The sequence below is a fragment of the Pteropus alecto genome, unplaced genomic scaffold (assembly GCF_000325575.1).
Source record: "Pteropus alecto unplaced genomic scaffold, ASM32557v1 scaffold22, whole genome shotgun sequence".
Taxonomy (NCBI): Eukaryota; Metazoa; Chordata; class Mammalia; order Chiroptera; family Pteropodidae; genus Pteropus; species Pteropus alecto.
Genome location: NW_006434839.1, coordinates 16544934 through 16556627, shown reverse-complemented (window position 1 = coordinate 16556627; position 11694 = coordinate 16544934). Strand labels below are relative to the sequence as shown.

Below are 11694 nucleotides of genomic sequence, written 5' to 3'. Positions count from 1 at the left end.
ATAATTAAATTTTCACTTTTACTGTCAGAAATGTATTATGTTATCAAAATATCTTAAAAACAACAAAGATGTTTTCTCTTTTCTATAATAATATAAATACTAATGAAATTATTGTATTTATAATCTATCTAAATATTTATCCTTTTAGAGTTTTGTATTTATATTGCTGTCCTATATTTAAGAGTACTACTTCACTTAATAGGTGTGTCTGGGATATCACTTTAGATTCATGAAAGGTAAAATTAGTTTGTTGGTTTCAATCAATGGTTGGCCAATTTTAAAAAATAATTTCTGCTAAATTAACTGGTGTTTGAATTGTACAGACTGTAATATTCTCATTAAAGGCACACATCAATAATTTACTTAGAGATTATGTTTTAGCAGACAGTATTTAAAAGAGTTTAGACTAATGAATTACAAAATCATTCACAAGTTCTATAAAAGATTCCTTCGATAATTTGCCTAATGTTCCAATTTTAGATTAGTAATCACAGGGTTTTGAAAGCTACCACAATCAATCATATGCCTCAGTATCTTTCCAAGCAAAGTAAAATACTATGTATTAAATCACCCTTTCCCTGACGCTTAAAAAGGTAAATTTATTTTTAAAATGAATGTGTTAGTAGCTAATATGCAATATTTTTATCTAAATTTCAGACTACAAAAATAAATTGATAATAAAGAGATGAAAATATAATAATAGTTTCAACTAATTCTTATAAAATGATTTGTTAAATAACTTTTGTATTAGATCTGAATAACTTAATTTTCCTGAAGGTAATTTTGTTACTGTGTAATCTTTATATTGGGTCAATTTTGCAATTTTCACGCTAATAGAATATTAGATTTAAATCTCAGTCCATTACTTTTCAATTATGCAAAGTGAAATAAATTAATTTTTGTTTCTATTTTTTATTTAAATGTCTATAATATCTCATTCATTTAGTTATTGTGAGTAAATGACTTAACACAAAGCAGAGTATCTAATATATAATAGGTATTATATGTTTGTGTATTTCCATTTCACTGGTAAATTTCCATCTTATCCTTATATGATCACCAACATTGCTTTCAGAAATCTTATTTATTAGTAATAACAATTTTCTTTTTATACTTAACAGTGCTATGGAGATAGACAAAAATATTCTGATGCTACCTTATACAAAGGAGACCATATATATTTGTACACATATAAGTTATAATTTTCAACAAGTATATATGCAGCTGTATTCTTAGAGAAATATATATGGATAAGTACGTGTTTATGCATGTGTATGTTTATGTATCAACATATTCATAATATTGTGAGAGAAAAGGATATGCTTTATAATGGATAATACAGATACTGTGGAGTACAAATGATAAAGAAATAACGATAATAATGTATAGCTTTTGATTTATTTTTGAAGTGAATTCTCAAATGTAAGTAAATCAAAATTTTTAATTTGACCATAATTAAAACTCAGGTTCTTAACAAAAGCCCATTTATTGGGCTGCAGCAATAAAAATGAGCACCAACATTTACTAGACTCTGAATCTTTTCTCTGAGAGGAACTCTCTTGACCATTTTTTGTCATGATCCCTCGCTCTATACTTTGGGAAACTTTTTATCCAGTATTCTCCTTGGCCATATCTGAAGTAAATATTTTGGAACATGCCATCTTTGGGATCATATTGTCTTTAAAGCTTATTGCTTATAGAAGACTAGAGGTCTAAAGGATCACAGATATCAAAGGTGTTTTTAATTCAGCCTTATGGTTTCTTTACTAATAAGATTCATTAACAAATGTACTATGTGTTGTATTTGCCATTAACCACGCCCAAAGTCTGTTCCCAGTCACAGGTCTCAAATTCGAGTTATTTTTCTGCTACTCTGCCCCCATGTGCTCCACTTCACCTCAGTCCTCGGCCTTGAGCTTTCTCTTCCTCTCTCTCCCTCTACTCTCTCACCGCTTTCTGCTTTCTTTCTTCCACATTGATCAACTGAGATATTTTACTAAAACTGTGGTCCTCACAAACCATTGCATGGAGTTAGAACCAGTGACTCTTCAGCCCAGAAGCCCTTTCATCACTTCATCTCTGATTGCAAACTGGCTTCTGTGTTTATGTGTTAAACTATCTTTTCAGCATGTTTTTTAAAACCGGCCCATAGAAGCCAACACACTCTAACTGGGTTTTGTATTCTACATCCTGCTTTTTAGCCTCTTCTCCTGGAGTGGCTGACCCAGCAAAAACATGTTTTTTCTTCATTATTGCCAGTGATGATTTAGTAAAATTTTCTCATTACATACATGGATTATCATTTTTTAAATTTCCAGTGTTGGTTTTCTCACTTCCTGCCATCCAAACGCTGTCACTGCCACATAGTTTTGTTTTTTGCTAAGGTAGAATCGCACTTCAAAAAGTTCCATTCTATATTAGGTGAGGTACTAACTAGCTTGCTATATTAGTTAGGAACTATATTTAATAATTAGGGAAAAAAAAGTATTCATCAAATAGTCTCCATCCTCATAGTTCAATGAAGTAAAAAAAGAATGTTCAAGAAACCAATTAGTTTATAGTAAATGTGTAGAAAATTCAAAATGTAAAAGGCAGCTTGAAAAGTAATGGGAATGAAATACAATGAAGATGACATCCCATTTAAAAAAAGAGAGAGAGAAAAAAAAATAAAAGGTGGATCATCTCTTCGAAAACACCCCCATTGTGTTTTTAAAATTGTGAGTTAGGGATTATGGTTACATAACTAAATGAGCTTCAAGAAACTGATTTTACTAATGATAATAAGTAGGAGTGTTCTCAGGAAAGCAAATTCAAAAGGTAAATGAGTCCAGGAAATCACAATGCCACTTTCGAAAATAATTCCAGTTGTATTTTCTAAATGTTTATAGAGAAGAGGGAAAAGAAAAAAAAAATAGGCCATCTAAACTCAAAGCTACATAATAATATGAAATTTAAATCCACGGACATGGAAATAGTAAAAGGACAATTAAGGCAAAGTTAGTTCAAAGATACGCTTCTCCTACAATATAAAATGGAGGAACATTCTTGAAGACATATTTTGCATTTACAAAGAAAAAATAAAACATCAATACTTTATTTGAAGGTAAATGAAATGGATTAAATATTAATGATAGCAGGTAAAGTGTATAACATTTTTTATATTTTATTTACATTTTATCTATTTTTTCATTGGTTACAGTAATGCATGCAATATGGAAAAACAAACTTCTACCTTAACTCTGCCCTTAGCTTTTCATTATTCTCCCAGAAGCAACCACTTTTGTCAGTTCTTGGTAATGCTTTCAAAGATAGTCTGAAAGATATTTTAGATATATATAAGCATATATATATATATATACGGAAAACAAAACAAAACAAACAAACAAAAAAACCAACTAGATCAAGAGAATGAGTTCTGTAGCAAGGACATTGAAACCCTCAAACACACACACACACACACACACACACACACACACACACACACACACACACACACACACACATAGATATGCACATGTATACACCCAGAGGTAGCCCACTCTACAGTCAACATATAATATTCTGTATATTGACTTATTTAATTAATGATATATCTTGAAATTATATTTTGTATATTTAGATGTGGAGCTTCTGTATTCTTTTTAAGAGCTATGTATGTAGGCTTATATGTACATACCTGTATATAGCTGTGTCATGTTAGATGTCAAATTGCTTGATAATACAAATTGAATAATACAATTGTAATGTCAGAGGGTATGTGAAGTCTTAATTCTGGTAAATATTTCTAATTGCATCATAACTGAACTTTATTTATTGTTTTTAGGCGAGACAACCCTTGGTTGACCTCACAGATTGCAAGGACCTTGTCAGCTTACAATACTCATTTTTTTTATTTTTTACACCTATAGTACCTGGTCTTCCTAGGTGGTCCCCATCCAAGTACTGACCAGGCTCAACCCTGCTTAGCTTCCGAGATCAGACTGGATCAGGCTTGCTCAGGGTAGCATGACCGTAGGCATTATAATTGAACTTTAAATCATCAAAGTATGATAGTGCTTATCTCCTAACTCTCTGAGTGTGTTATCAAAATGCCAGAATAATTATGTATTCAAAATTAAGTAAATACTTTATTATAATATGATAATTATAAAAACAATATTTAAAAAAGAAAAGGAGACACTGATTAAGTAATAGGAGTTTAAATAATCTCAGTATTCTTTCTCTTAAGCAAATGTGCTCAACAATAATTTATAATATGCATATAACTTCTTCTAAACCAGAACTGTCATTAAAAACTCTAAATGTGGTAGGAATTCAAACAGTTAGTTGAAAGGAAAAAAAAAAAAACCTCTGTAACATTTACATAATCTCCTGGTACTGACATGTATATTGTTTTATATGAGTGTTATTTACTTAATAATCTATAAAAAGTCATCTGACTCTTTCATAGATTTTTTTTCCATGCCAAAGCCTATTAGAGTCTTTCCAATGAAATATTAAACCCTTAGGTTATAAAACTCACAAATGAGCCATTACTGTCTATTAGGTCAGTACAGGTGCTATGTATGGGCTATCTCTTGGTTAAAATGGCTTATAATATTTCGAAGATAAAAATATCAAGCCTGTATAGCAATGATTTACTATAAAAGATGCCATAAAAATGAAATGCATACATTTTGAAAAAAAACACTTGTGAAATATTTGAAAAAATTAAATTTCTAAACACTTTTAAACATATTTCAAAAAATATTTTGCAGCTGTAAATTTTTTAGAGTTCTATATTTATAGATTATTCAAATGCTATTCTAATTTTTTCCCAGTTACGCAGAAACAGGACTGGAGGAATTATCCTAATTTATACCTAAAGCTGGAGAAATAAGACCAGAGATAAAGATGGAAATTTAGCAATGTTATAAAGAGGAAAAAGCACAGAATTGAGAGTTCAGAGATCTGTATCGTAATCTGAGCTCTACCACTAGCTCTATTATCCTGGAAAAGAATTTTATTTATTGTGTCTTCAGTCTTATTATCTCCAAAACAATGAATTTAGAGTATAATTTCTAAGGATAATCTTTGGGCTAAATTAAGTTCTTGATTATAAGTGCCTTATTTTTTTATTGTAATTGAAATGCAATTTTTAATAAAATAAAATAAACATGTGAGTACTCAAAAAAAATACCTAAATCTACCAGTAGAGTCTCAAACTAAGAAAGATTTCTAAATAAACAGTATAGAAAAGACATAAAAACAAGGACACACTTCTAGGGAATTTCTTAATTCCCTAGTGTAAGTTTGTTAATCAAATTTGAAGTTGATTTTGAGTTTGAGAAGTAGAACCATTACATAATTCCTAATTGTTTTTGTAAAACAAACGTTTTATTCTGAATTGGATCCTAGAACAACAAAAACAACAACAACAAAAAAAGACAGGTAAAAATTACAGAAATATTAATATTAGCATGAACTTAAGTTAATAATAATGGGTCTATATTGTTTCATTAATTATGATAAATATTACTAATGTAAGATATTAATTAATAATAAAGGAAATAGCATGGGCATATGAAAAGTGTATTATATTTACTTTTTGTAACTAGATGTATTCTAAAAATATTTTTCTAGATCAGAATTTTTCCTGTTAGCCTAGCTAGTTTATCAATTTTATTGAAATTTTCAAAAAACTAACATTTGCATTTGTTTAAATATTTTTTAATTTGTTGAGACCTACTCTCTTATTGTTTCTTCTGCTTGCATTTTGCTTAAATTATTCTTGTTTCTCTGTTTCCTAAGGTGAGAACTCTGGTTACTGATTTTGGATCAACCTTTGTTTTCAATATATTCATTTAATGTTTTGTACTTCCTTTTAACAACTTCTCTTGCCCCATTCCACAGATTTTTATACATTGTACTTTTACATTCACTTATATTAAATATTTTAATTTCTATTATGATTTTTTTACTCATGTAGTACTGTATTGGTTAATTCCCAATATATATTTGTTATTTTTTTATTTTTTAAACTTTACTATTTAAGACTTCAGTCTATTCCATAATGCAAAAACCACCAAGCAATTTTTCCCAAACAAAAGCCAATCTGGGGAAGTTCTGTGGCTAAATAATCACTCTCCCCAAATTAATAGATATAGGAAAAAAGAAGTATACAAAATCAAATCTACTCATTTTAAACCATGGAAAGAAACACATTCAAGCTCCTTTAATGTCTTTTTATATATAAAGAATAATTTCATACATTTAGAAATTTTTCATAAAACACATTATCCCTCAGGAATGCTTCAGTGTCAGATACAAATTATAAACCCTCTTCAAAGCAGCACTAGGATTAGAATAAACAGCAGATTATACTATTATCTTTCTATTTTTGAGTTCTAGTTTAATTCAATTTTTATATTGAGAACATAATTTGTATACTGTCTATTTTCAAACTTGTTAAAGTATGTCTTATGGGCCAGAAGGTGGTACAAATTTGTGAATGTTCCATGTGAACTTGAGAATGTTACTACTGTATACTCTGCTGTTGTTGGATGGAGCATTATATAAATACTTAGAACAAATATATTTCATAATGCTATTTAGGTCACTATATTCTACTGATTTTCTTTCTGCTTGACTTATCAATTACTGAATGAAATGTGATTAAGCCTCCAACTAAAATACTGGATTTATCTATTTTTCTTTTAGTTCCATCAGATTTTTCCTCATGTGTTTTGACACTCTATTGCTGGGTGTTGAATTTTGAATGTTGAATTTTTATTTTCTTAAACAATAGAACCCTTTATTATTATTTAATGTATCTCTTCAACCTTGACAATTTTCCTTGTTCCTAAACCTGCTTTGTCTGAAATTAATATAGATAATTCAGATTTATTTTGATTAGCATATGCATAATGTATTTTACTTCATTCCTTTGGTGTTCTTATATCTGTTTCCTTGTATTTAAAGTGAATTACTTTTGGAGAACATGTAATTGGATACTTTTTTAAATCAATTGTGACAGTCTCTCACTTCTAATTGGTACATTTATATTATTTATGTTTAAAGTAATTATTAACATAGTTGGATAAATATGTATGATATTGGTACTGTTTTCTATTTGTTGCATTTGTTCTTTGTTCTTGTTTTCTTTTTCTGTTTTTTTTTTTTACGTGAGCATTTTATAACACTATCTCTCTTAGCACATCAATTACACTGCTTTAAAAAAATTTAGTGGTTGCTTCTAGAGTTCTTAATACTCATTTTTAACTATTCTAATCTACCTTTAAATAATGTTATACCTCTTTACATGTAGTACAGATACTTAAAACAGAAAATTACTAATTCTTACCTCTCATTTCTTGCAACATCATTATCATTCTTTTTACTTATATATATGAAATAATCTGAAAAACATTATTACTGTTATTTAAGTAAGCAGTTACCTTTAAGATCAATTAATAATAAAAAAATAAAATATTTTACTTTCACTTACTTTTCTTTGTGTTCTTTATATCGATCTAAGTTTCTGACCTATATTTTTTTTCTTTCTGCCTTTAGACAACTAAGATTTTCAGGACAAGTCTGGTTAGCAATGAATTCCCTCAGTTTTTGTTTGTATGGGAAAAATTGTTATTTCTTCTTCACTTTTGAAGAACAAAAGGACAGTTTCAATAGATATAGACATTTTCCAAACTTTAAATATATCTATAACTAAATACACTTTCATGGTTTCTGATGAGAAGTCCATTGTAATCTTATATATTTTTCCACCATAGGTGAGATGATTTTTCCCCGCCTCCGGCTTATTTTAAAATTTCTTCTTGTAGTTTGACTATGATATGTTTAGCTGTAGTTTTTTCGTTTGTTTTGTTTTGTTTTGTTATTGCTTGTTGTGTTGTTTTTAGTATTTATTCTGTTTGGTTTTGTCTGAGCTTCCTGGTTCTGTAATTTGGTGTCTGTCATCAGTTTTAGAAACTTCTCAGCTACTATTACTTCAAATATTTCTTCTGATCTTTTCTCTCCTTTTTCTTGTCTGGTATACATTATACATAGTTGAAACCTTTGAAATCGTACCAACATTCTTGGATATTCTGTTGTACCTTTTCTCATTCTTTTTTCTTTTCATATTTCACTTTGGTGTGTTAGTAAGATGTGAGGAGGGGGAGCAGTCTCTAATGTTTACTTAAATCTCATTATGTTAGTGGCCTGTTTTTCAAAGCTGTGACCATCACACATCATTCCCCAGAGGAACGGCCCTTTCCTACCTCTGTCGCCTATTTCCTTCTCTAGCTACAGTGTTCCAGAGCACTGTTGGCTCTGTTTTTATCTCCTCTTAGTTAAAACAGGAAGGCTACATGGCACTGAGATTGGGCTCAGAATTGTGATCTGCTAAAATTCATTCCCCTGGAGTAATTAAGACAACTAAGGTAAGTTGTAGAGGGAATAGACAGATATTAGAGAGATAGAATTTACTAAATTTAGTGATTGCTTGTATACGGAACGTGGAGAAAGAGGAGGAACCAAGAAAGGATGGCAACACATATTTGGTTGTATGGCTTTATTATGGTGGAGGCTCTGGACATATTGCATACTGATTACTCTCTCCTTCTCCCTACCAGAGCCATGAAGGCATCTTTTTTGTATCTTCACTATGAGAAACTGGTGGGATTCCTGGAGGCAAAGCCCACAAAAGTATTAGAGTCTCTCAAGACTGTGGTCTTGAGGACTTTTGTACCCTCACACTAGTCCACATTTAGTCCTCAAAATTACCCTGGTAAGTGTTCCTACTGATTTATGGCTCCAGTGCTGTTTACTTCAGGTAAGCAGATCTTGGTTGCTAGAGCTTGCAGGATGCACCTGTTTCTACAGATATTAGGCTCTGTAACCTCACTTCTTTGATGTGTCCTGGATAGCACTGATTTTGTTTTTCTAGCTTTTTCTTGTGATAAGAATGGTGTGATAATTTCCAAGCTCTTTACATGTAAGAAATGAAACTCATAGTGTAATTAATTGCTTTAAAGCATAATATTCTTAACTAGTGTTTCCAAAATGTCTGGTCTATTTTTTTTTTTTTATCAGAATGACTGTGTAAGCCATATATGAAGGAAGCTTCTTAGAAAAACAGATCCCTAGAGTTTCTTTTTTAGAAATGTTGTGATCCAGACACCAGTATTATTAAAAACTACTGTTGGTGATTCTTTTGTACAACCAGGTAGAAACTAATGGTCTAAGAAATAAAGGTTATTTTTGGCTAGAGCTACCAACTTATTATTCTCTATTTTCTATCTCTTTTATTGTTTAACATACAGCTTAAATCATTTTAAAGTAGTTACAATGATCTTGAATTTTCTATATTCCTTTAAGAATTTGTTCCTACAGAATACTATAATGAAACTTTTGGTTATCATCAATCTCTCTAAAGCCTAAGATAGCATATTATATTACATTTGATTGGAATCAAGGTATCTATGAAAATTCTTGAAAGACCTTCAAAAGATGATACATGGAAGTATTAATCAGTTTTCTTAAAATAACAGTAGTAGTCTATTCAATTTATTGTCAGGAAGGGAATACACAAACATACATTAAATTAGATAGCAGAATATGGTTAAAAATAATTAAGAAGATATAATCAGAGTTTGAAAAATTTTATATGTAAAGTGAAGTTGAGGGTCACACTTAATATTCTATTAATATAAAAATTAATTCAGAACACTCTTGACCTGCTCCAATATAATGCAAAGCTAAACATATAAATAGAACCCTGGAGTGTTTGATGAAATAAATTCATTACCTCAAAACTGAGCCTCCTAATTTTGATATAATTTTTTTATTGCTATAAGCAACATGTGTATGTTTGTGCATGTGTGTGTATTTACATGTTGACATTTATATTTTTTCCATCAGATTAAAGGGATAGATTTTGAAAGATATGGAAAAAGAGAGAGAAAAATGAGAGATCACTAGAAAGCTATGTGTGTGAAAAGCCTAGATTTTAATTTTCTTCCTGGTAAACCTTAAAGAGATAAACCTGGAGGGTGCTGTTGTTTCTGCTTTGAGCTCTGAAGTGTTTAGTCCTGCAGAGTATGTATTCTATCTCCAAACTTCGACGTGGTTAATGGAAAATTTTAAATCAAAGTTTTGTATTACTGAAATATTAGTATTCCAAGTTTCAGAAGCCCCAGCAACAGATGATGTCACTGGACCATGATCTATAGAAAATCTTAACAATGGAGGAGATTCCATGATACTAATACTTTCTAATATCCAAATTCGTTAAGGATATAATGATGATAGCCTTGACTAAAACATTTAGAGACTCTTGCCCTATACAGCGGGCCTAAAACATTAGCAAAGAGTACTTTAATGTATTTTGCCATTGGGGGAGATAGAAGAGAGGAAATAAAATTGTGGTTAATTATGCACAAAATGATATATTGAGCTTTGTATGGTTTGTTGCCTACCAATTACAATATTAACAATGAATGTAAAACAAGATGTGAATTCAGTAGCATGCTTATGATTGTAAACTAACTGCATTGAAAAGATGCTTCACTGGTCCCATAGGGTGAATACAAGCTCATTTCAAGTCAGCTTAGCTAGCAAGTTGTCTTCATGGTATATAATAAGATTTCCAGTACCCTGGATAAGAATGAGGAGATAAAACTTAAATCATAGTACATGACACTTCAAAAGGTTTTTTATCTCACCTAATTTAAGATTCATAACTAAAGCCAAGCTATGATTTTATTCTGACATTTCATCTGCTTAGCATAAGGAAGAGTCATCATGACCTCAGAATCTGAGCCAGCCAGAGTCATTCAGCAATCTAATTTTATACTCAGTGGGCTGGAATATTTTTTATCATTCTGGAAATGTTCTGGTTCATCTAGGAAACACTGGTTCTTGCATTTTATCTTCTTAAATAGATAATGGAATAGTAGTGATCATGTAGATTAAGATTAAGTTCCTTTAATGGCTTTAAAATGTAGATTAAAAAAAAATTGTTAATGAGAATAATCCTCTCATTATTTTGCCAGATGCTTGATAAGGACTGTTCTCTAGTGCAATTTATCCCAAGATATTTGCTTCTTGAAGTTTCCCTGATTAAGTGAATCAGAAGTACTTAGAATGCAATTTATACTCCTTTCAGTTCCAGATTGATCTTCAGCACAGATTGAATTAGAGTTAACTGCTAAAAATTTTAATTTTTATGTTATCTTTTTCAAATTTTTATATATACTTAATATTTCCCTTGTGTAACTTGGTTTTAATCTGATGCGATTCTATGCAGCATATATAAAACTGGTGACATAAGAATAATCCATAACTTTTTAAGATTCTGGCCCTTCTGTAGGTAGATGAATAATACATTTTTGAATGAAATGATTAATCTTCTAAACTCTAGATTTAAAAAAATGAGGCCTATTCACGATTAACTAAAGCATCAGCATACTTTATATGAGGGTTTGGGGTAGATGATGAAAATAAAGACTATATGTATAGTCAGAGATTTGGGTGTATGAGAGTAAGTTTCCTAAGGAAAGATGAACTTGGAAAAATCTTTGATTAAATTAAAATGCTTCTAACAGATACATAGGTCTGGAATCATACAGTGCTTTTAAAAATATTATTTAAACTCCCCACCACAAATCTCCAAAGTGTGGAATACTATGCAATAAGCAGAAACTCAAGGAAGGC

At 30.3% G+C, this 11694-nt stretch overlaps 1 pseudogene; it reads right to left on the bottom strand.

Annotated features, from left to right (window-relative positions):
* Positions 1-3899: 3899 nt before the first annotated feature.
* LOC112478801 lies at positions 3900-4017 on the bottom strand (annotated as a pseudogene).
* Positions 4018-11694: the final 7677 nt, after the last annotated feature.